This window comes from Chiloscyllium plagiosum, unplaced genomic scaffold (genome assembly GCF_037043375.1).
Source record: "Chiloscyllium plagiosum isolate Xiang-an unplaced genomic scaffold, Cpla_swu_hap1 HiC_scaffold_51, whole genome shotgun sequence".
Taxonomy (NCBI): domain Eukaryota; kingdom Metazoa; phylum Chordata; class Chondrichthyes; order Orectolobiformes; family Hemiscylliidae; genus Chiloscyllium; species Chiloscyllium plagiosum.
Window position 1 is genome coordinate 39143236 of NW_028270189.1, and position 26619 is coordinate 39169854.

General features: G+C 45.7%; 1 protein-coding gene across 10 annotated transcripts in view; it reads right to left on the reverse strand.

Annotated features, from left to right (window-relative positions):
• LOC148135184 (uncharacterized) overlaps positions 1-26619 on the reverse strand; it is a 275374-nt gene that overhangs the window by 235262 nt on the left and 13493 nt on the right. For 5 of the 10 annotated variants that reach the window (XR_015755441.1, XR_015755443.1, XR_015755435.1 and 2 more), the window contains one exon: positions 15463-15571. The exons of 2 other annotated variants lie outside the window; for them this stretch is intronic. The gene's annotated coding sequence lies outside the window, so the exon portion shown is untranslated. Of the gene's footprint in view, positions 1-2493; positions 2602-15462; positions 15572-17791; positions 17870-19115; positions 19216-26619 lie in introns of those variants that run through there. 3 more of the 10 variants (XR_015755440.1, XR_015755436.1, XR_015755439.1) reach the window with 3 other exon arrangements.

Consider the following 26619-nt stretch of genomic DNA (forward strand, 5'->3'; position numbering starts at 1 on the left):
TGATGTGTGACCTTCCTAGTGAGAGGATTCGAGTACCGGAGCAGGGATCCCTTTCTGGAAGGGCCTTGGCGAGACCACACCTGGAGTACTGCGTGTACCTTTGTTCCCCTTTCCCAAGGAAGACTCTCCTGGTTACTGAGAGAGAGTAAAGGAGGGGCACCAGCCTGGGTCCTGGGATGTGTAGATAATTAAGGGCTGCAGATGCTGGAAGTCAGAGTTTATACAATGTTGATCTGGGGAAGTGCAGCAGGTCAGGCAGCATCAGAGGGGCAGGAAAGTTGATGTTTTGGGTCAGGACAGTTTGTCAGTCCGAATGAATAGTCCTGACCCGAAACATCAATTTTCCTGCCCCATCGTATCCATGCTGGTCATCAAGCGTCTATTTATTCTAGTCCCACGTTCTGGCACTCCATGTAACATCTTGGTGTGATCATCTAAACACTTCTTCCAGGCTGCAATGTTTCCTGCATCTGTCACCATTTCAGATGCTGACAGACTTGCTGAGGATGTCCAGCAATTTATGTTCTTATTGCAGATTTCCACCATTTTGCTGAAGCACATAGACATGTATACAGCTCCATATTTTGTTGACTCACATTTCTGAGATGGCAGGACTGATGGCTGAAGAGGGACTCAATCCTTGTTTAATCCTCCTTTTCTTTGGCTTTCTGAGCTGCTGACTACATCACTAATATTCTACCTCCCATTCCCTGACCTGAATCTGACCCATCTAAGCCGACACTTTAGTTCCCAACCCCCTGCCAAGACTAGTTAAAACCTCACCAATGGAACTGCAAAAGCCCCCATCAGATTTGTCTCAGCTCTGCCCAGGGGTAACCGGTCAGGCTGGTATAGGACCCACCCAGAAACAGTCCCAGTGCCTGAAGAATCTAAACCTTTCTCTGGTACACCATTTCCCCAGCCACACATCCAGCTGATCTACCCTCTTATTCCTGCTCTCAGTAGCACATGGCACTGGGAGTAAGTCTGACCTTATTACATTTCAGGATCTACATTTTAATGCATCTCTGCTCTCCCTATATCTAGCTTTCAGGCCCTCATCCCTCTGTTTAGCGATGTCGTTGGTATCTGTGTGTTCCACCACCATGGGCTGTTTAACTTCCAGCTCCAGAAAGTCCTGCAGCCGCTCCATGATATTGCGGATCCTAGCTTTATGGAGGTAACATACCATCCTGGATTCATGTCTATGGTCACAGCAGTGCCCGCCCTAACCCTGAGCATTGAATCCCCTGTCACGAGAGCCGTGTTTCCTCTCTTTCCTCCCGCTCTTTGCAGCGGAGCTCTCTGTGGTGGCATGACCCTAGCTGGTGCTGATTTCCCGAGAAGCCACCCCACCCATTCCCACCCTTACAGAATCCCAAGCGGGATACAGTATCTGTATGAGAAGGGGATGACCACTGGGGACCCCTGCACCCCATTCCTGAGCCTTTTCCTTGATCTGATGGTCACCCATTCCCTTTCTGCCTGTGTAGCCCTCACCTGCAGTGTGACTAACTCACTAAACATGCTGTCCATAACATTCTCAGATTCTCCACAGTGAGTCCACTCACAGCTCCAGGTCTGAAAAGCAGTTTCCCAGTAACTGCAGATGAACACACTTGCAGCACACATAGCCGTCAGGCACACTGGAAGCGTCCCTTATTTCCCACACTGTACAAGAGGACCACACCACGGGTCTGAGGTGCCATATCACAACATCTCTCTACATTTATCTCGTTACTCCCATTAAGAAAATTTAAATGAGTGCGCAACCTTCCTTCACTTCAAACATGTACATTATAATAAAAAAAAAACTTTACTTCAGCAGATATGCCATACTTTAAAAACTTAAATACTCCGCAGGTATCACTGAGAAATTGGCTGTTCCCATTGGGACCACGTGAATTACTGAATGGCCTGAACTAAACTTGAGTTTCAGCTTCACCTTCTCCCAGTCTCACCTCACTCTGTTTACACCCAACTCCAAAACACTCTCATTGAGCCAAGCAGCACTCTCAGTGCAGCCTTGTCATTTTCAATGTCTGCTCACACCTACACTGCCCTCGGCCTCCTGTACTGTTCTAATGCATCTCAATGGGAGCTCAGGAACAGCATCTCATCTTTCAGTTCAGCCCTTTGCAACCCCAGAGTCAACATGGACTTCAGCAGTTTCTGGATGAACAGACAGTTGTCAGAATCTGGAATGTTCCACCTGAAATGGTGCTGGAATTTGAGTCCACAAGGAAATTCAATGAGAAGCTTGCAGGAAATTGGAAGTAGAGGGTTTACAGGTTAACATCATGAAATGGGTGACTGGGACTAAATCTGGCATTTGGATAAATCTGTGCTCTCTCTCAGGCCAATACCTCCTTCCACAGCTGCAGGGCCAAGAATTGAACACATACCCAAAGGGTGATCTGACCATGAACTTGAACATCTTTCTGCTTTTTGCTTGACAAAACTATTGGTGATATTTTCTCAGACTGAACAAACCTTTCTCGTTCCACAGTTAAATGCCAATGATATTCAGATCGTGATTATTCCGTGGACTGTAGAAACTTGTTTTTGAGATCCCAGTCTCAATTATTCTCAATTAATATCCTATAAAATGAATTCGCAAAACAAAGCTCACAATCAGTGCAAGATGAATAGTGAAGGCGAACACTTCTCTTGGTATGTGTTTGATGTGTAAACACTCCTCTTGAAATCACCCCACCCCCCCAAAAAAGAGGACATGTGCATGCGCCTTGCTGTACCTTACCCCAAATAAAGATGGCGGCCATAACCCAGGACCTCTCACTGCCTGAGGCCCACAGCTGTTTTCCTCTTTGCTGCAAATGTGGGACCAAGATTTTCTAATTCAGATTAACAACCTGCACAGAGTATGACTAAACCCTCCCAGTCTACACTGATACATCTCATCTGGTTTCTGCTGCCACTCTCCCCTTTCCACCTCCTGCAAACACCAAGGGTCATCACGGGTTCTGTGACCCTTCATCAGAACCGAAAACAGCTGGGAAAAGTAGAATCCCTATAGCGTGGAAACAGGCTCTTCGGCCCAACAATTACACATCCACCCTCCGAAGTTCATTTCACCCAGACCCATTCCCCTCCCTATTACTCTCCATTTCCCCGGACTAATGCACATCCATGAACACTACGGGAAATTTAGCTGGGCCAATTCACTGAACCTGCACATCTTTGGACTACAGGAGATAGGGGTAAAGAGTAAATAATAGGTGGGGACAGAGTGCAAAGAGAGACAGGAACATTTGTAAAGACAAAGGAGTGAATAACGATCTGGTGGGAGGGTGGAAAGCTGTTAGTGGAGGAGACAGGAACCTGGTAGCATCTGAGTGGCAGTGGTGGAAATGGTGACTGATGAGTTACATTGTGGCTGCAAAAAGGCCACACTTTAACGCAAGCTGGAAGAACAACACCTCAGCTCCCAGTCGGGGATCCTGCAATCCTCTGGCTTCAACATCAAATTCAATAATTTTAGGTCTGAACTCTCCCACGTCCTAGTGTCTTTGCCCCCTACCCCACATACCAGGCCTTGTTATTACATAGCCTGCCATTACACACTACCTATGTTTAGCCACTAACAGTCCCCATAAACAGCTATTCACCCCCCCCCCCCCCCAGCCAAATCGTTATCCATTCCTTTGTCCAACTGCTCCTATCTCTCTCTTTGGACTCTATCCCCCCATCATTTACTCCTTAACCACTACCTTCTGCATAAAAACCAACATTTTTTTCCGAGTAGCACCAGCTCCTGAGGATGGGTCACCGAATCCAAAATGCGAACCGATTTCTCTTCACAGATGCTGCCAGATCTGCTGAGCTTTTCCAGTACTTTCAGTTGTTGTGTGTGATTTACAGCCTCCGCAGTTCTTTTGGTTCTAATTTCCCCGGAGTATCTAATTCAGGTCCAGCAGACTGAAACAGTGTTTATCAACCCTCCCAGTCCACACTAACTCCATCTCTCTCCCAGTATCTGCTGTCTCTCCCACTCCTTCACATTCAGTCCCCCCTCACAGTGACACTGCGCCTGCAAAGCTGATGGTCATGTGTTGGCCTGCTGGACCCACCCCTCATTCACTCCCATTGGCTGGAGGATCACGCCAACTCTCCTATTGGTCTGAAGCTGTGTCAATCAGCCAGGCCCCATTGTGACCTGAGTGGTGGGATCCTCCCAGGTGCATCAGAGGCTGAGGGGTGACCTCATAGAGGTTTATAAAATCAGGAGGGGCATGGGTAGGATAAATAGACAAGGTCGTTTCCCTGGGGTGGGGGAGTCCAGAATGAGAGGGCATAGGTTTAACATGAGAGGGGAAGAATTTAAAATGGATCAGAGGGGCAATTGTTTTTCCCACTGAGGTTGGTGCGTGTATGGAATCTTCTGTCGGGAAGTGGAGGATGTTGCTACAATTATACAAATTTGGCATCTGGATGGGTATATGAATAGGATAGAGTGATATGTGCCAAGTGTTGGCAAATGGGTCTAGATTAGGTTGGGATATCTGGTTGGCATGGACTGGTTTAACCAAAGGGTTTATTTTCATGCTGTACATCTCTACGGCTCTGCCCTGGGATGAGCTTCATCATTCACAGTGAATTGGGCAGTATCACAGAGCACAGGGGCTGGAGGCTATTCCGCCCATTGGGGCTGTACTCTCTCCCTCTGGAGATAGTGCCAGTCAGTCCCAACTCAACTTCCATTTGGACATAGCCCTCCAAATCCTTCCTTAAAAAAGTTAAATTTCAAATTTGTTTTGACAATAGCTACTAAATCTGCATCCAGCTGTCTTTCAAACTGTTCCAGATGCTCAGAATTTAGTGAGTAAAATAATCTTCACATTTTTAATCTGCATTATTTGCCAGTTACCTGAAAGTAGTTACTAAAAATTGTGACGTTAAAAATTTCTCACTCTGTCTCTCTGTAAATGAAATGCCCTGGAAACAAATCAACTCCTGGTCGAAATCACTGCTTCACCGTCTCAGCTCCAAGGAGAATTGTCTGACCTTCTGCTAACTCTCCATAAAAGAGAAACCTATCTTAATTTTAATTTATTAGTGCCATAGAGATGTACAGCACAGAAACAGACCCTTCAGTCCAACTTGTCCAGGCCAACCAGATATCCTAAATTAATCTCGTCCCATATGCCAGCACTTGGCCCATAACCTTCTAAACCTTTTCCAATCACATATCCAATGAGATGTGTTTTAAATGTTGTAACTATACCAACCTCCACACTTCCTCTGGCAGCTTATTCCATACACGTATCACGTTCAGCTTGAAACTTTGCCCCTAATATCCCTTTTCAATCTTTTCCCTCACGCCTATGCTTTCTAGTTTTGGACTCACCTAAACAGGAATAAGACTCTGGCTGTTTACCCTATCCATGCCCCTCACGATTTTATCAACCTCTATGGTCACCCCTCAGCATCCGATTCTCCAGTGAAAACAGCCTCAGCCTATTCAGCCTCTCCCTATAGCTCAATCCCTCAACCCTGGAAACATATTTTCTGAATCCTTTCAAGTTTCACAATATCGTTCCGATAGTGGGGAGACCAGGACTGAAAGCTGATTCAGTCACTTCTGGAATTCTATGTCCTGTACAGCCGCAAAATGACGTCACAACTCCTGTACTCAATGCACTGACCGATAAAGGCAAGAATACTAAACACCTTCTTCATTACCCTGCCTATCTATGATTCCACTTTCAAGGAACGATGAACCTGCACTCCAAGATCTCTTAGTTCAGCAACACTGCCCAGGACCTTCCCATTAAGTGTAGAAGTCCGGCCCTGATTTGCTTTTCCAAAATGCAGAACCTCACATTCATCAAAATTAAACTTCATCTGCCACTCCTCAGCCCATTTGATCGGAGTCTCATTGTACTCTGAGGTAACTTTACTGTCCACTGCACGTCAAATTTTGGTGTCTATTGTAAACCTACTAACCATAGCTCCTATATTCACATGGAAATCATTGATATAAATGACAAAAAGCAGTGGACCCAGCACCCAGCCTGACAGCATTTTGCTCACCACAGGCTTCCAGTCCTAAAAGCACCCTTCACCAAGACACTGACTGCTCAGCAAGGTTAGAGCTCATGGAATACAGGGAGAACTAGCCAATTGGGATCCAGAACTCGCTCAAAGGCAGAAGACAGAGGGTGGTGGTGGAGGGTTGATTTTCAGACTGGAGGCCTGTGACCAGTGGAGTGCCACAAGGGTCGGTGCTGGGTCCACTACTTTTCGTCATTTATATGAATGACTTGGATGTGAACATAGCAGGCATAGTTAGTGAGATGACACCAAAGTTGGAGGTGTAGTGGACAGTGAAAACAATTACCTCAGAGTACAACGGGATCTTGATCAGATGAGTGAATGGGCTGAGGAGTGGCATTTGGGGAAATCAAATCTTAGCAGGACTTATACACTTAATGGTAAGGTCCTGAGGAGTGTTACTGAACAAAGAGACCTTGGAGTGCAGGTTCATAGCTCCTTGAAAGTGGAGCCGCAGGTAGATAGGATAGTGAAGGCGGCATATGGTTAGAACATTAAGTACAGGAGTTGGGAGGTCATGTTGTGGCTGTACAGGGCATTGGTGAGGTCACTATTGGAATATTGCGTACAAACCTGGTCTCCTTCCTATTGGAAGGATGTTGTGAAACTTGAAAGGGTTCAGAAAAGATTTACAAGAAAGTTACCAGGATTGGAGGATTTGAGCTCAGCTGGGGGTTGAATAGATTTTGAATAGACTGGGGCTATTTTCCCTGGAGCGTCCGAAGCTGAGAGGTGAGCTTATAGAGGTATATAAAATCATGAGGGGCATGGATAGGATAAATAGACAAAGTCTCTTCCCTGGGGTGGTGGATCCCAGCACTAGAGGGCATAGGTTTAGGGTGAGAGGGGAAAGACTTTAAAGAGACTTGTAGGGCAACGTTTTCACAGAGGGTGGTATGTGTATGGAATGAGCTGCCAGAGGAAGTGGTGGAGGTTGGACGAATGCAACATTTATAAGGCATCTTGATGGGTATAGAATAGGAAGGATATGAGCCGGGTGCAAGCAGGTGGGACTACATTGCGTTGGGATATCTGGTCAGCATGTACTGGTTGGACCGAAGGGTCTCTGCTTCTGTGTTGTACATCTATGACTCTTTGATCTTCCAGTCAATTTTGTATCCAAATAGCTAGTTCCGCCTGTATTCTATGGTGTTGAACTTGCTAACCAGTCTGTTATGTGGAACCTTGTGTCTTTCTCAAGTCCAAGTTAATGACTTCCATGCACAAAGCCATGCTGACTATCCCTAATCTTTTCTTGCCTTCCCAATGACATGTAAATTCTGTCCCTGAGAATCCCTTCCAACAACTTGCCTGCCACTGACTTCAGGCTCACTGGTCTATAGTTCCCTGGCTTTTCCTTACTATCTTTCTCAAATAATGATTTGGAGATGCCAGTGTTGGACTGGGGTGTACAAAGTTAGAAATCACACAACACCAGGTTATAGTCCAACCGGTTTAATTGGAAGCACACTTCCAATTAAACCTGTTTGACTATAACCTGGTGTGTGATTTTTAACTTTCTCAAATAATGGCACCCATCTTCCAGCACCCTATCTGTGGCAATCGATGATACAAATATCTCAGCGAGGGGCCCAGCAATCACTTCCCTGGCTTCCCACAAAGTTCTGGGATACACCTGCTCAGATTCCTGGGATTTATCCAACTTTCTGCTTTTTAAGACATCCAGTACCTCCTCTACTGTAATATGAACAATTGCCAAGTTATCACTATTTATTTCTCCAAACTCTCTAGCTTCCATATCATTTTTCAGTAAAAACTGATGTGAAATACTGACAGAATCTCTCCCACTGCCTGCGGTTCCATAGACAGCCTAACTGATTTTTGAGGGTTGCTCTTCTCTGCCTGGTTACTCTTTTGTACATAGTATATTTGTCGAATCTCTTTGGATTCTCCTGAAACCAATTTCCCAAGCTATCTCACGTCCTCTTTTTGCTCTCCTGGTTTCCCGAGAGTTTTCCTCCTCGAGGGAGTCACACAAACACAGCTCTCAATACCTGCCATATCCCTCCTTCATTTTCTTGACCAGAGCCTCAATTTCTCTAGTCATGCAGCATTCTCTACACCTACCAGCCTTGGCCTTAACAGGAAAATACTGTGTCTGTACTCACATTATCACAGGCCTATGGAGGCATTGACAGATGTGGACATCAAAACAATCAATCATTCTCAGTAAAGAGGTACTGTTGAAAAAGCTAAGAGCCCAAAGGTAGATGGGTCTCCTGGCCCTGATAGAATGCATCCCAGAGATGGCGGGGGAAAATAGCAAATGCTCATGTGATTATTCACTAAAATTTGATTGACTCTGGGACAGTTCCGACAGATTGGCAAGCTGCAAACGTGATGCCACTTATTCTAAAAAAATGCATAGGGTGCTGGTGAGGCCACACCTGGAGTACTGTGTACAGGTTTGGTCTCCTTACTTCTGCAAGGATGTACTGGCACTGGAGGGAGTGCAGATGAGGGTCACTAGTTTGGGCCTGGAGTTGAGAGGGTTGGTGTATGTGGAGAGATTTAGGACTGAGTTCAGGAGGAACTTCTGCAGCTAAAGGGTTGTGAATCTGTGGAATTTGCTGCTGAGTAAAGCAGCTGAGGCTTTCATCTTGAATGTGTTTAAGGCAAAAGGTAGATTTCTGAACAGGAAAGCAATTAAGGGTTACAAGTAAGAGCAGGAAAGTGGAGCTGAGGCCATGAAAAGATCAGCCCTGGTCTTACTGAATGGCAGAGCAGGCTTGAGGGGCCAGATTGCTTACTCCTGCTCCTCTTCCTTATGTTCTTATGTTCCCCCTTTCCAGCCATCCCTTTCCCTGGAAATAACTTCCCGCAAACAAATTTTGCAAGTTCTTACCTTGTGCCATCGAAATTGTCCAATTTAGAAGGCTACCTATTAGATCTGGTCTATTATTTTCTGTAACTATTTTAAAGCTAGTAGAATTATCAGAGAATCCAGACAGCGTGGAAGCGGGCCATTCAGCCCATCACATCCACACTGAACATCAGAGCCTTCTACCCTACCCCTATAACGTTGCAATTCCAATGAGCAATCCACCTGGCCAGCACATCCCTGAACACTATGGGCAATTCAGCCTGGATAACCCACCCATCCTACACATCTTTGGACTGTGGGAGGAAACCAGAGCAACCAGACGAAACCCAAGCAGACAACCACAACAAGGTGATCATCCCTTTCATATTTCCCAGTCCATCCAAATAACTTCACTGGAAATACTCCCAATAATATCCTCCCTGAGCACAACCATAAAGGTATCCCTAATCCAAAATGCCATTCTGCCTCCTCTCGTCCCTCTTTCTATCCTTCCCATTGCATCTATACCCATCCATCACTGAGCCACGTTTCTGTAATATTCATGATATCCCAGTCCAATGTTCAAAACCAAATCCTCAGCTCATCTGCCTTCCCTGTCGGGCCTCTTGCACTGAAATAAATGCAGTGAAACTGCTCGGTCCTTCCTCGTTCTGTGCCTTGCCCTTGCCTGCCTTGACTGTCTAACTTCTCAACTGTACCAGCCTCAGACATACCTCTTCTCTCACTATCTCTTTAGGTTTACCCCCCACTCCCTCACTGGTTTAATGCCTCCTGAGTCGCACTAGCAAATCTCCCTGCCTGGATATTAGACACCTTCCAATTCAGGTACAATCCATCCTTCTTATGCACGTCAATTCTACCCCAGCAGAGATTCCAATGATCCAAACATGGCAATCCTTCTCCCTGCACCAGATCCTTAGCCACACATTCATCTGCTCTATCCTGCTGTTCCTACTCTCACTAGCATGCGGCACAAAGAGTAATCCAGATATTACTACCCACGAAGACCTACTTTTTAATCCTCCAGGATAATTTGCTATATTCTCTCGTCAGGACCTCATCCTTTCCTCTTCCGATGTCATTGGTACTAATGTACAATGAGCTCCCACTGATCATACTCCCTTTTGAGAATACTCTGCTCCCTCTCCGAGACATCCTTGTCCCTGGCACCAGGGAGGTACCACCCATTCTGATGTCTCACTGTCAGCTGCAGAAACGGCAGTCTGTGCCCTATACCAGAGAATCTCCTATCACCATCGATTACCAGGCACCTCATATACCTCACATTACATTGGAGCCAGTCTCTGTACCCCAGTACCTTGCTTGTCAGTGCGATATGCCCCTGAGAGGGTGACCTCCGACGCTTTCCGAAACAGTGTACTTGTTTGAGATCAATCAGCCGGGCCCCATTGTGAGGTAAGTGGTGGGATCCTCTCTCTCTCTGCCCAGTGATGAGCTTCATCATTCATAGTGAATGGGGCAGTATCACAGAGCACAGGGGCTGGGGGCTATTCAGCCCATTGGGACTGTACTCTCTCCCTCTGGAGATGCTGCAAATCTGTCCCAACTCCCCTCTCACTTGCCCAAAGCCCACTAAGTCCTTCCTTAAAAAGTAAAATTATAAATCTGTTTGAGAACATCTGCTGAATCTGTGTCCAGCTGCCGTTCAGCCTATTCCAGGTGCGCAGAACTTACTGAGTGAAATAATGTTCCCATTTTCACTCTGCATTATTTGCCAGTTACCTGAAAGTAGTTACGAAAAATTGTGATCGTGCTAACAATTCCTCTCTCTCTGCAAATTAATTGTTTGGAAACAAATCTGCACCTGGTCCAAATCACTGCTTAACTTAATTATCTGTGCTTCTGCTAGCTCTCCACAAAAGAGGAACACATCTTAATTTATTAGTGTCATAGAGATGGACAGCACAGAAACAGACCTTCGGTCCAATTCGTTCATGCCAACTCGGGATCCTAAACTACTGGAGTCCCATTTGCCAGCTATTGGGCCCTATCCCTCAAAACCCATCCCATTCATGGATGCCTTTCAAATGTTGTAATTGTATCAGTCTCCACTACTTCATCTGGCAGCTCATTCCACACACACACCACACTCAGCTTGAAAACGTTGCCCCTTAGATCCCTTTTAAATCTTTGCCCTCTCAACTTAAGCCCACGTGCTCTTGTTTTGGACCCACCTCACCTGGGGGGGGGGGGGGGGGGGGGGAAGACCCTGGCTGTTCACCGTATCCATGCCCCTCATGATTTATAAATCTCCATAAAGTCACCTCTGTCTTTGACTCTCCAGGGAAATTACCCCCAGCCTCTCCCTGTAGCCCAAATCCTCCAACCCTGGCAAAGTCTTTGTCAATCTTGTCTGAATTCTTTCAAGATTCAGAACATCCTTCCCAGAACAGGGGATTTTGAACTTAAAACAGAATTCCTGAAATGGCTTAATCAATGTCCTGTCCAGCCACAATATGATGTCCCAGCTTCTGTATTCAATGCATCGACCAATAAATATAAGCATACCAAACACCACCTTCACTAGTCTGCCTATCTGCGACTCTACTTTCAACGAACAATGAATCTGAACTCCATGGTCTGTTTGTTCAGCAACACTGCGAAGGACTTTACCATTAAGTGTAGAAGTCCTGCCCTGATTTGCCTTTCCAAAATACAATAGCTCAAATTTATCTAAATTGAACTCAGTCTGCCATTTTTCGTTCCAATGGCCCATCTGAACAAGATCCTGTTGTATTCTGAACTAACTTTCTACACTGCCCACTACACCACCAATTTTAGTGCCTTCTGACCATATCTCATATATTCACATCCAAGTCATTTATTGAAGGCCCCAATATCCATTGCTGCAGCACACTGCTGCTCACAGGCCTCCAGTCCACAAAACAACCCTACATCACCACTCTCTGTCTCCTACCTTCAAGCCAGTTTTGTATCTAAATAGCTCATTCTCCCAGCATTCCATGTTATCTAACCTTGCTAACCAGTCTGTTTTGTGGAACCTTGTTCAATTCCCATGGAGACAACGTTCACAGGCTGCCATCAATCATCTTTGTCACTTCTTCAAGAAAAAAAACACACTCAAGTTAGTGAGACACGATTTTGCACAAACAAAGCCACTTTAACACTCCCTAATCATTTCCGAATACACGTTTATCCTGTCCTTTAGAATCCCTTCCAACAACTTGCCTGCCACTGACTTCAGGCTCACTGTTCTCTTGTTCCATGGCTTCTCCTTCCCACCTTTTTAAAAATAATGGCACCTCACCTGTCGCTATCAATGATACAAATATCTCAGGAGAGGCCCAACAATCTTAATGGAGGACAGAGGGGGTTAGGGAGGATATTCTAGAGGTTTGGCAGCTCCAATCGTGGAGTGATGTAGGTGGGGAATAGCTGTCAACGGAGACAATTAGTGGTTAATCGTGGGTAGTGTGTAATGGCAGGCAATGTGATAACAATGTGTGAGAGTTAAGGGTTGGAGGGGTGGAGCTCAAGGGCAGTGGTGTCGGAAGTGGAGGAGATACACTGGAGGGCATTGGGGTTGACCACATGAGAGGGGAAATTGCAGTCCTTGAAATATGGTCCATTTGGTATGTTCTGGAGTGTTCTGCCAGCTTGCAACAAGCTTCACTGGATCACTGCACCTAAGCATGAGACAGATGTTGGCCAGGGAACACGCTCGCGTGTTAAAGTGGCAGGCAACCAGGAGCTCAGGGTCTTTTTTGGCCTGAGAGGGAGCATAGATTGATCCAAATTGCACTTCATTTCTTTGTAGGAACTGTAAGATTTAGTCCCAATCACCCAATTCATAATGTTAACCTGTAAACTCCTTATGGACTCGAATCCTAGCACCTTTTCAGATGGAATGTTCCAGATTCTGATAACTCTGTTCATTGAGAAAAATGATCCCTTTTATATCTTTTCCCTCTCATCTTAAGCCTGTGTCCTCTAGTTCTGAACCCACAGAACCTGGGAAAAAGTCCCTGACTGCTCACCTTATCCAGGTCCATCATGATTTTATAAACATTTAGAAGGTCACCTCTCAGTCTCTAACTCTCCAGGGAAAATAGTCCCAGCCTATTCAGCATTTCCCAATAGCTCAACCCGTCCAACCCTGGCAAAGTCCTTGCAAACCTTTCCTGAAACCTTTGAAGTTTCACAACATCATTCCGAAAACAGGGAGATTGGAACTGAAAACAGAATCCCAGAAGAGCATTAATCAATGTCCTGTACAACCACAATATGACGTTACAACAGCTGCATTCAATGCATTGACCAATAACGGGGAGTGTACCAAACACTGCATTCACTACCCCGCCTACCTGTCACTCTACTTTCAAGGAACTATGAACCTGCACTCCAACGTCTCTTTGTTCAGCAACACTACCCAGGACTTTACCATTAAGTGTACAGGTCCTGCCCTGATTTGCCTTTCCGAAATCCAACAGCTCACATTTGTCTAAATTGAACTCCATCTGCCATTCCTTGCGCCATTGGCCCATCTGATAAAGATCCTGTTGCATTCTAAACTAACCTTCTTCACTGTCCACTACACCTCCAATTTTTGTGCCTTCTGTAAACCTACTGACCATACCTTACACATTCACATCCAAGTCAATTATTTAAGGACCCAATATCGATCCTTGTAGCACACTGCTGACCACAGGCCTCCAGTCCGCAAAGCAACCGTCCATCACCACCCTCTGTCTCCTACCTTCAAGCCAGTTTTGTATCCAAATGGCTTGCTCTCCCTGCATTCCATGTTACCTAACCCTGCTAACCAGTCTGCTTTGTGGAACCTTGTTGAATGTCCACATAAACAACATTCACCGCCTGGCTTCATCAATTTTCTTTGTCACTTCAAAACACTCAGTCAAGTTAGTGAGACACAATTGTGCACGTACAAAGCCACATCGACACTCCCTAATCATTCCTTACCTTTCCAAATAGATGGATATCCTGTCCCTCAGAATCCCTTCCAACAACTTGCCTGCCACTGACTTCAGGCTCACTGTTCTCTTGTTCCATGGCCTCTCCTTACCACCTTTTTAAAATAAGGGCACCTCACCTGTCGCTATCAACGATACAAATATCTCAGGAGAGGCCCAACAATCACTTCTAGATTTACAGAAAGTTCTGGGATACACCTGATCAGGTTCCAGGGCTTTATCAACCTTGATGTGATTTAAGACATCCAGTCCTCTGTAACATGGACACTTTTCAAGTTATCTCTGTTTATTTCTCCAAACTCCTGAGCTTCCATATCCTTCTCCAGTAAAAAATGGCAAGAAATAGTTGCATATCTTTCCCACTCCCTGTGGTTCCATAGACAGCCTTGTTGATCTTTAAGGGGGCCTATTCTCTGGTCGAGTTAATCTTTTGTCTGTGATATATTTGTTTAATCTCTTTGGATTTTACTTAAACCAGTGCCTGAAGCTATTTCATGTCTTCTTTTTGCTCTCCTGATTTCCTTCAAGTATGAAAGCGTGATCCTGTACTCCCAATTCCTCTGCCTCTGCGATATCTGCTCCCAGGAGGAGCAATTCCACCCCAGGACATCCCAGAAAGGCCTCCTACTTCAAGGACCACAATTTCCCTCTCACTTGATCAACAATGCCCTCCAATGCATACCCTCCACTTCCCACACCTCCACCTTTATCCCACCACTTCAACCACAATAAGATTATAACCTTGCAGTCTTCACCTTCCACTCCACTAATCTCCAGATACAGTGCATTAACCTCTGTTATTTCTGCTACCTAAAGTCGGATCCCACCACCACAGACATATTTCCCTCTCCATCCCTATCTGCGTTACATGGAGACCATTCCCTCGGCAACCCTCTTGTTAGGCCCACCCCCTCCCACCAACCCATGCTCCACACCCTCGACCCTCCCTTGCTGCCACGGGAGATGTAAAACATGCGGCCACACCTTCCTCTGACCTCTGTCCAAGACACGAAAAGGATCTTTTCACATCAGGCAGAGATTTCTCCGCACATCCCAAAACCTCATCTACTGCATCTGGACACTATGGGAAATTTAACGTGGTTCATCCAACTAACCTACACATCTTTGGACTGTGGGAGCAAACTGGAACACCCGAAGGAAACCCTCACAGACACTGGGGAGAACGTGCCAACTCCAACACAGAGTCGCCAGAGGCTGGAATTAAACCCAGGTCTCTGGTGCTGAGGAAGCAGCGCTAACCACTAAGCCACAATACTGTGGGATCTTTGGTGCTGATGTGCTGCCCCACTGATACCTCGGTCACTCACCCTGCCTCATTTCCGAAGAGGCAGCGATGACAGAGTGAAATTATCGCTAGACAATTAATCCAGAGACCCAGATAACGTTCTGGGGACCTGGGTTTGAATCCTATCACAGCAGATTTTGGAACGTGAATTCAATAAATATCTGGAAAAATTAATTTTGTGACGACAATGAATCCATTGTCAATTGTTGGGAATCCCATCTGGTTCACTCATGACCTGTAGGGAAGGAAAATGCCATCCTTACCTGTTCTGGTCTGCATGTGACTCCAGACCTATAGCAACGTGGTTGATTCTTAACTGCCCTCCGGTTAAACAAAGCAATAAATGCTGGCCAAGCCAGTGACAGCCTCATCCTGTGAATGAATAAAGAAAACAGGTCAGGTTTTGTTCCTTCTCTAGTAGGTACATCCTACAAACTGAATCTGAAATGTTCTCGTACACACTGAACAAATACCTTTCCATCCAAACCCTTAACACTACAGCACTCCAAGGCTATGTTGGTAAAGTTAAAACCCCTTGAAATTGCATCCATATTATTCTTACAGATAACTGAGGTCTCCTGGTAAAATTGTGTCTCAATTCCCCGCTGACTATTGGGAGAGAGTCTATAATACAATCCCAGTAAGACGGTTATCCCTTTCTTATTTCTCAGTACCACCCAAGTAACTTGCCTGGATGTACTCCCAGGAATATCCTCCCGAAGCCCAGCTGTAATGTTATCCCTAATCAAAGACGCCACTCCCCCTGTACAGTTGCCCCCTTTCTATCGCATCTACACCCTGGAATATTAAGCTGCTAGTCCTATCCATCCCTGAGTGATGCCTCTGTAATTGCTATAATATCCCAGTGCCATGTTCAAAACCATTCCCTGAGCCCATCTGCCTGACCTGTCAGGCATCTTGCACTGAAATAAATGCAGTGTAACTGGTCCGTCCCACTTTATTCTGTGGCTTGCTCTTGCCTGCCTTGACAGTCTAATCTGAACTGTACCAGCCTCGGACATCCCTCTTTTCTCACTATCTCTTTAGGTTTACCCCAACTCCCTCACTGGTTTAATGCCTCCCGAGTGGAACTAGCAAATCTCCCTGCTCATCAGGACCCCATGCTTTCCCCTTCCTATGCCATTGGTACCAATGTACAATGTCCTCCCACTGGCTATTCTCCCCTTTGAGAATATTCTGCTCCCTCTGTCAGACATCCTTGACCCTAGCATCAGGGAGGCACCACCCCATTCTGATGTCTCACTGTCAGCTGCAGAAATGGCAGACTGTGCCCCTGACTAGAGTGTCCCCTAACACCATCGTTTGCGTGGAACTGGGTATACCTTACATTATGTTAGAGCCAGTCTCAGTTGCAGTAACTTGGCAGTCAGTGCTATATTCCCCTGAAAGTCTATTATCCCCTACATTTTCCAAAACAGTACACTTGTTTGAGCTGGGGATAACCACTGGATATTCTTGCAGTACTTGCCTACCCCTCCTAGTTTTCCTAGAGGTAACCCATCTACCTGACTGTATCTGCAGTGTCCTGTAATCCTGAGACTGCCACCTATCACACCCCCCGGCTCCTATCAATACCTCACTGCCTTTAATCACTCCTCCACCAATCCATGTGATCTGATAGGATTTGCAAACACACTTCCTGCAGACACAATCATCAGGATCATTGAAACTCTCTCTAATCTCCAACATCCGACAGGAACAGCACGCCACTCTACAACAGGCCATCTCTCCGCCTTAACAATCTACAGACCAAGACAAAGGCACAGTCTTACTGCTCGAAAAATACTGCCCGAGAATAACTTAATGCTTACGCTTTATATTTTAAACATTTAAACAGCAGACCGAAAGACATAAAAAAGAAACCCTCCCCTTTCTCACTATTAATATAATAAAACCGTCTAAAATTGATGTTTCAAGAGACTGAAACCCACTGAGCTGATTCGGCTGTGAGCAGCTCAAAGAGAGAGGTCTCTCTGAGGGCAGCTGTGAAATGTCACTGTTTGTTTCTCTTTTCTCCAAGCTGCATTTCCGAGCGGTTTATACCTGCACAACCAGTCAGCTGGGAGAGGTCACTGCTCGGTTTTATTCACTGGAGGTTGCCTTTGCTGCCCAGACCAGTATTTATTGGCCACCTTTATGTGTCTTGGAGAAAGTGGTGGTGAACGGCCGCCCTGAAATGCTGCAGTCCATGTACACCACAGTGATGTTTGGACAACAATCCCCCACTAGACCCACATCCCTCCCTGTCTCTGTAATCCCTCTCCAGCTTCAGAAATTGCATGTGTGTAATTTTACCTCAAATTGTACACTGAGAATGATGGAGCTTTTTTAAAAATAATACATTGCTAAAAAGGGAGGCAATGGCCAGATGATATTCTTGCTAGACGAGTAAAATGAGCAATCTTCCGAGGATTACGGTTAGATGGTAGCACCATGGCTGATGGTGGCATCTGATATCAATAAAATCTCGAATGAAAAGGCTCATGATGACCATGAAACTACTGTCGACTGTTAGGAAAAAACCCATCTGGTTCACTAATGCCCTTTAGGGAAGGAAACTGTCTTCCTCACCCGGTCTGGCCAACATGTGACTCCAGACCCACAGCAATGTGGTTAACTCCCAACTGCCCTCAGGGTAAACATCCACATCTGAGTGAATAAACAAAAAGAGATTTATATTTAAATCGCAGAGGAAAGATTTTTTAAAAACAAAATGGTGTTTTCAAACTTTAAAAAAATCACCTTGGTCAGATGGCACGATAGACGCTGCAATAATCAGGGAGAATATAAGGAACAAATATACAGAGAGATCTCCGATATACAGTCACAACAATAAGGTTATAGTAGTAGGTGATTACGATAGTGTGAAAGGTTTGGTTGGTAAAGAATGTGTTAAATGAGTTCAAGAAATGTTCTTTATCAATATTTAAATGTTCCTATCAGGAAGCAAGCAACACCTGACCTTTTCTTGTCTGATCAGACAGGGCAAGTGACTGAAGTGATAGGACGGGAACAGTTTGGGTGAGAGGAAATTGTGGGCACCATGGAGAAATAGTTGTATAATCGATAACTACAGGTGAGCTGCCTGATGACTGGAGAGTGGCTAATGTTGTACCTTTGTTAATGAAGGGGTATAAGGAGCAGCCCAGGAACTGTAGACCTCAGTGGTGGGTAAGCCGTTGGAGGCGATTCAGAAGGATAGGATTTTCATGTATTTGGAGAGTTAAGGAATGATTAGGGACACTCAACATGGTTACTTAACAGGGTGTCTCACAGACTTGATTGAGATTTTTAAGGTAGTCACCAAGAAGATCGATGAGGGCAGAGTGGCAGACATTGTTTATTTGGACTTTAGTAAAGCCTTTAAAAAGGTTGTGCAGGGGAGACGAAGTTGTAAAGTTCGATCCCATGGGATTCAGCAAGAGCTTGCCAACTGGATACAAAATTAGCTTAACAATAGGAGACAGTAATAGTGGAGGGTTGTTTTTCACATTGGAGGCCCGTGACCAGCAGTGTTCTCCAGGAATCGGTGCTGGGTCCATTTTTGTTTGTCATGTGTGTAGATGGTTTGAATTAGAATATACAAAGCATGGTTTGTTGTGGGTGACATCAAAAACTGTTAAGGTAGACAGTAACAAAAGGTTATCCACGAATACAGAGGGATCCTGATCAATTGGGTGAATGGGCTGAAATGTGGCAGATGGAATTTAATTTGAATAAATGTAAGATATTATATTTAATAAAACAAAATCTCCTTTAGCCTCATTAATTAATTACACTAATTAAAAGTAAGGCCTTGAGTAGTGATGTGGAACAAAGAGACCGAGGGGTTCAGGTCTTTGCAGTTTGTGTCACATGTAGACAGGGTGGTTAAGTGGGTGTTTAGCACGCTTACCTTCATTGCTCAGACCTTTAGGTATAGGAGTTGGGACCCTGTCATGAGGTTATACATGATGTTGGTGAGGCCTCTTCACTGTGTTCAGTTCTGGTCCCCGTTAGAGGAAGGATGTTATTAAATTGGAGAAGGTTCAGAAGATGTTTCCCAGGATGTTGCCATGAATGGAATGATTGTTTTAGAAGGAGAGGATGGATAGGCTGGGATGTCTGTCACTGGAGAGCAGGAGGTTGAGGGGTCGCCTTATTAGAGGTTTATAAAATCATGGAGTGTGAGCAGCAGCTAAGGTAAGACAGTTTGTTTTAAAATTACTTACCGGTAGCGGACAGCGGTGTTTTTTTTCTCTCTTTACAGAAAGAGCGGGAGCAGCAGGGGAAAGTGACGAAGACCGGAGGGGCAGTCGGGTAGGTTTTTTTTCCCTTTAAAAGCGCGCAGGAGAAGAACCCGAGGCACTACAGAGGTAGTGTCTCCCACCCGCCCTCCTCCTCTAACCTAAATAATAAGACCCGGTGTGGTAAGTAGGTAAGTGCTGCATTTTGCTTGTTCTATTCTTTAGACCTAGTTTTTTTTTACAAAAGGTTACTTTCAGAGGGATGGAAGTGAAGGCAGTGCAATGTTCCTCTTGCAACATGTTTGAGGTGAGGGATGCCATGGACATCCCTGCTGAAAAGACTTGCCGGAAGTGCACCCATCTCCAGCTCCTCCAAGACCGTGTTAGAGAACTGGAGCTGGAGTTGGATGAACTTAGGATCATTCGGGAGGCAGAGGGGGTCATAGATCGGAGCTTTAGGGAAGTAGTAACTCCAAAGATGGCAGATAGATGGGTGACAGTGAGGGGGACTGGGAGGAAGCAGCCAGTGCAGGGACCCCCTGCGGCCGTTCCCCTCAAGAACAAGTATACCGTTTTGGATACTTGTGGGGGGGGGGGACTTACCAGGGGTAAGTAACGGGGCTCAGGCCTCTGGCACGGAGCGTGTCCCCGTTACTCAGAAGGGAAGGGTGAAGAAGAGCAGAGCAGTAGTAATCGGGGACTCGCTAGTTCGGGGCACAGATAGGAGGTTTTGTGGGAACGAGAGAGACTCACGTTTGGTATGTTGCCTCCCAGGTGCAAGGGTATGTGATGTCTCTGATCGTGTTTTCCGGGCCCTTAAGGGGGAGGGGGAGCAGCCCGAAGTCGTGGGCCACATTGGCACCAATGACATAGGTAGGAGGAACGCTGAGGATGTTAGACAGGCTTTAAGGGAGCTAGGTTGGAAGCTCAGAGTTAGAACGAACAGAGTTGTTGTCTCTGGTTTGTTACCCGTGCCACGTGATAGAGAGTCGAGGAATGGGGAGAGAGAACAGTTAAATGCGTGGCTACAGGGATGGTGCAGGAGGGAGGGATTCCGGTATTTGGATAACTGGGGTTCTTTCTGGGGAAGGTGGGACCTCTATAAACAGGATGGTCTACACCTGAACCTGAGGGGCACCAGTATCCTTGGTGGGAGGTTTGCCAGTGCTCTTGGGGGGGGCTTTAAACTAACTCTGCAGGGGCATGGCAACCCAGACTGTAGCTTTAGGGTGCAGGACCTGGAGTGGAGGGAGGTTAGGAACATGGCATCAATTTCAAAGGAGGGTGCCTGTAAACAGGAAAGTGGTTTGAAGTGTGTATACCTCAATGCAAGACGTACACGAAATAAGGTAGGTGAACTTGCAGCGTGGGTTGGTACCTGGTTCTTCGATGTTGTGGCTATTACGGAGACATGGGTAGAACAGGGACAGGATTGGCTGTTGCAGTTTCCAGGGTTTAAATGTTTTAGTAGGGTCAGAGGTGGGGGTAAAAGAGGGGGAGGTGTGGCATTGCTTGTCAAAGATAGTATTACAGCTGTGGAAAGGACGATGGATGAAGACTCGCCATCAGAGGTAGTTTGGGCTGAGGTTAGGAATAGGAAAGGTGAGCTCACCCTGTTAGGAGTTTTTTACAGGCCTCCTAATAGTCCTAGAAACGTAGAAGAAAGGATTGCGAGGATGATTCAAGAGAAGAGTGAAAGTAATAGGGTGGTTGTTATGGGGGACTTTCCTGATATTAATTGGGAAAGCTATAGCTCAAGTTCGTTAGATGGGTCAGTGTTTGTCCAATGTGTGCAGGAGGGTTTCCTGACACAATATGTAGATAAGCCAACAAGAGGTGAGGCCATACTGGATTTGGTTCTGGGTAATGAACCAGGCCAGGTGTTAGAATTAGAGGTAGGTGAGCACTTTGGGGACAGTGACCACAATTCGGTGACCTTTACTCTCGTGATGGAGAGGGATAAGTGTGCACTACAGGGCAAGAGTTATAGCTGGGGGCAGGGAAATTATGATGCTGTGAGGCATGACTTAGGATGTGTGGCCTGGAAAAGTAAGCTTCAAGGCAAGGGTGTAATTGATATGTGGAGCTTGTTCAAGGAGCAACTATTGAGTGTCCTTGGTAAGTATGTACCTGTCAGGCAGGGAGGAAAGGGTCGTGTGAGCGAGCCGTGGTTTAATAAGGAATTGGAATCCCTTGTTAAATGGAAGAGGGCGGCCTATGTAAAGATGAGGCGTGAAGGTTCAATTGGGACGATTGAGAGTTATAAGGTAGTCAGGAAGGACCTGAAGAGAGAGCTAAGAGCAGCAAGGAGGGGACATGAAAGGTCCTTAGTTGGTAGGATTAGGGAAAACCCTAAGGCTTTCTATAGGCATGTCAGGAATAAAAGAATGACTAGGGTAGGAATAGGTCCAGTCAAGAATAGTAGTGGGAAGTTGCGTGTGGAGGCTGAAGAGATTGGGGAGACACTGAATGAATACTTTTCGTCAGTATTCAATCAGGAACAGGACATTGTTGTCAATGTGAGTACTGAGTCACAATTAAGTAGAATGGATGGCTTTGAGGTATGTAGAGAAGAGGTGTTGGAAATTCTGGAAAGGGTGAAAATAGATAAGTCCCCTGGGCCTGATGGCATTTATCCTAGGATTCTCTGGGAAGCAAGGGAGGAGATTGCAGAGCCATTGGCCTTGATTTTTATGTCCTCGTTGTCTGCAGGAGTAGTGCCAGAAGATTGGAGGCTAGCAAATGTGGTTCCCTTGTTCAAGAAGGGGAGTAGGGATAACCCTAGTAACTATAGGCCGGTGAGTCTCACTTCTGTTGTGGGCAAAATCTTAGAGAGAATTGTAAGGGATAGGATTTATGAACATCTGGATAGGAATAATGTGATCAAGGATAGTCAGCATGGTTTTGTGAAGGGCAGGTCGTGCCTCACAAACCTTATTGAATTCTTTGAGAAGGTGACTAAGGAGGTGGACGAGGGGAAAGCAGTAGATGTGGTGTATATGGATTTTAGTAAGGCGTTTGATAAGGTTCCCCATGGTAGACTACTGCAAACAATACGGAGGTATGGCATTGAGGGTGAGTTGGAGGTTTGGATTAGGAGTTGGCTGGCTGGAAGAAGACAGAGGGTAGTAGTTGATGGCAAAGGTTCATCTTGGAGTGCCGTCGCTAGCGGTGTTCCGCAAGGATCTGTTTTGGGACCATTGCTGTTTGTCATTTTTATAAATGACCTGGAGGAGGGGTTAGAAGGTTGGGTGAGCAAGTTTGCAGATGATACGAAAGTCGGAGGAGTTGTAGACAGTGAGGAAGGATGTGGCAGGTTACAGCGGGATATAGATAAGTTGCAGAACTGGGCAGAAAGGTGGCAAATGGAGTTCAATGTAGCTAAGTGTGAGGTGATTCACTTTGGTAAGAGTAATAAAAAGATGGGGTACTGGGCTCACGGTCGGATACTTGGTAGTGTGGATGAGCAGAGGGATCTTGGTGTCCATGTACACAAATCTTTGAAAGTTGCCACCCAGGTAAATAGTGCGGTGAAGAAGGCATATGGCGTACTGGCTTTTATTCGTAGAGGAATCGAGTTCCGGAGTCCTGAGGTCATGATGCAGTTGTATAGGACTCTGGTGCGGCCACATCTGGAGTATTGTGTGCAGTCTTGGTCGCCATACTATAGGAAGGATGTGGAGGCACTGGAACGAGTGCAGAGGAGGTTTACCAGGATGTTGCCTGGTATGGTAGAAAGATCATATGAGGAAAGGCTGAGGCACTTGGGGTTGTTTTCATTGGAGAAAAGAAGGTTTAGGGGTGACTTGATAGAGGTGTATAAGATGATTAGGGGTTTAGATAGGGTCGACAGTGAGAATCTTTTTCCTCGTATGGAGTCAGCTATTACAAGGGGGCATAGCTTTAAATTAAGGGGGGGGGTAGGTATAGGACAGATGTTAGGGGTAGGTTCATTACTCAGCGAGTCGTGAGTTCATGGAATGCCCTGCCAGTAGCAGTGGTGGACTCTCCTTCATTATGGGCATTTAAGCGGGCATTGGATAGGCATATGGAGGATAGTGGGCTAGTGCAGGTTAGGTGGGCTTGGATCGGCGCAACATCGAGGGCCGAAGGGCCTGTACTGCGCTGTATTCTTCTGTGTTCTATGTTCTATGTAGATAAGATGAATGGCTGCATGGGAGGGGGATTCAAGACACCGGTGCATACACTTTGAGAAGAGATGACAAAGATTTTAAAAAGACATGAGTTTTTCTATTTTTGCACTTATGGGTTGAACTTCCAGAGGAAGTGGTAGCTGTGAATACAATTACAATACTTAAAAGATATTTGAATAAGTACATAAATAGGAGATATTTGGAGGGATATAGGCCAACCAGAGGCAGGTGTGATTAGTTTAGGTGGAATTATAGTCGACATGGATTGGTTAGACCACAGGATCCATTTCCATGATACATAACTTTGAAACTCTTAACTCTCGGTGTCTTCGTGTTCACAACTCTCCCTATCACTGTCACCTCATGAAGCTTCACAACTCTTCCTTATCTCTGGTATCATAAGCATCTCTGTAACATCCTCCAATCACACAATCCTCCCTATCTCTGTAATCTCGATCCCCACAAATCTCTCTGCTAAGTGCCTTTCTGTAATTCCAGCCTTGAGGATAGCCCATTTTTAACTCAGATTCCTGCACCCTGAGCTCCAGAATTTCCTACTAAACCTCTCTGCTCATTTGCCTCCCCAAAACATTAATCAATCATCTATCATCTATTCTAATATCAAAAAGGTATGAGATGATCGCAGCGGGCCTGTGTGCTTGATGACCAATATGGAGAAGATGGGGGCATTGTGTTCAACAGTTTAATACCAGAGACTCTGACCCCATTTTATTCCGTGTTTCTCAGTGATTCCCTCTTTTTGAAGCAGACATGAGTGAGAAGCAGTGGAGAATGTAAATGATACACAGTCTGCATAGTGAGAGGATTCCACCACCACTGGCTGTTTACCCTCCAGCTCCACAATGTCCAATAACCTATCCATGCTATCGCGGATCCTGGCACCAGGGAGGTAACATACTATCCTGGATTCATGCCTGTGGCCACAGAAGTACCTGTCTGTACCCCTGACTATTGAATCCCCGTCACTCTCTTTCCTCCTGTTCTGTGCAGAATCCGAAGCGGGATACAGTATCTGTTTGATAGCGGGATACAGTATCTGTTTGATAACGGGATGATCACTGGGAACTCCTGCATTTCCTTCCTGAGCCTTTTACTTGATCTGATAGTCATCCATTCCCTTTCCTAACTCACTGAACGTGCTGTCCATAACATCCTCAGAATTGCAGATGAGCTACAGTGAGTCCATTCACAGCTTCAGATCTGAAAAGCAGTTTCCCAGTAACTGCAGATGGGCACACTTCCTGCACATATTGTCGCCAGGGACACTGGAAGCATCCCTTATTTCCCACATTGTACAAGAGGAGAATACCGTGGATCTGAGGTCTCCTGTAACAATGTCTCTCTAGATTCAGCTAGTTCTCCTATCGCGAGAACTTAAATGAGCTAGCAATCTTTCTTCACTTCAAGCATGTCCATTATAATCTAAAGCCCTGACCTTTACTGAAGCTGACATGTTATACTTTAAAATCTGTTACAAAATATTCAGCAGGTATCTCATAAAAATTGGCTATTCCCATTGGGGCCATGTGAATTTCTGAATGGCCTGAACTAAACCTGAGTTTCAGCTTCACCTTCTCCCTGTCTCATCTCATTGTTTTCACCCAACTCTAAAACACACTCACTGAGCCAAGCAGCATTCTCAATACAGCCCTGTCATTTTCAGTTGTCAGAATCTGGAACATTCCACCTGAAAAGATGCTGGAATTTTAGTCCATAGGAATTTTAATGGGTAGCTTGCAGAGAACTGAAAATAAAGAGTTTACAGGTTAACATTACGAAGTGGGTGATTGGGGACTAAATCTGACAGTTCCTGCAAAGAGATGAGGTGCAATTTGGATAAATCGGTGTCCCTTTCAGGGCAATATCTCCTTCCTCAACTGCAGGGCCCAGAACAGAGCACACACCCAAAGGGTGATCCAGCCACAAATTTGTCAATCTCTCTGATTTTTGCTTTACAAAAGTATTGAAGATTAGATTTAGATTACTTTACAGTGTGGAAACAGGCCCTTCGGCCCAACAAGTCCACACCGACCCGCCGAAGTGAAACCCACCCATACCCCTACATTTACGCCTTACCTAACACTACGGGCAATTTAGTATGGCCAATTCACCTGACACTGCACATCTTTGGACTGTGGGAGGAAACCGGAGCACCCGGAGGAAACCCACGCAGACACGGGGAGAACGTGCAAACTCCACACAGTCAGTCGCCTGAGGCAGGAATTGAACCCAGGTCTCAGGCACGGTGAGGCAGCAGTGCTAACCACTGTGCCACCGTGCCGCCCACTAAATGATATTTTCTCATAGACAGAACAGACAAACCTTTCTGTTTTCACAGTTAAATGCCAATTATATTCAGGTCCTGATGTCTCTGCTGACTGTAAAAACCTGTTTTTGAGATCCCAGTCTCAATTAATATCCCATAAAATGAATTCACACAACAAAACTCACAGTCAGTGCAGGATGAATAGTAAAGACAAATATTTATCTTGCACCTAACCTACACGTCTCTGAAAACTAGGGGCAATTTAGCTCCCAGTGCAATGGCAAAGGAGATAGGGGTTAAAGAGTGAATAATAGGTGGGGACAGAGCCCAAAGGAACATTTGGAAAGAAAAAGGACTGGATAGCGATCTGGCTGGGAGAGTGCATAGCTGTTAATGGAGGGAACAGGAACCGGTGTCTGGCAGCATCTCAGTGGATGTGATGGAAATGGTGGCTGATGTACGTTCTGCCGCAAAAAGACCCTGAGCTTCCAGTTGCCTGCCACTTCAACACACGAGCCTGTTCCCTGGCCAGCATCCCTGTCTCATGCTTACTGCAATGTTCCAGTGAAGCTTGATACAAACTGGCAGAACACTCCAGAACATACCAAATGGATCCGTATTTCAATTACAGCAATTTCCCCTTCCATGTGGTCAACAATACCCTCCACCGTATCTCCTCTACTTCCCACACCTCCGCCCTTGAACCCAACTCCTTCAACTGCAACAAGGATA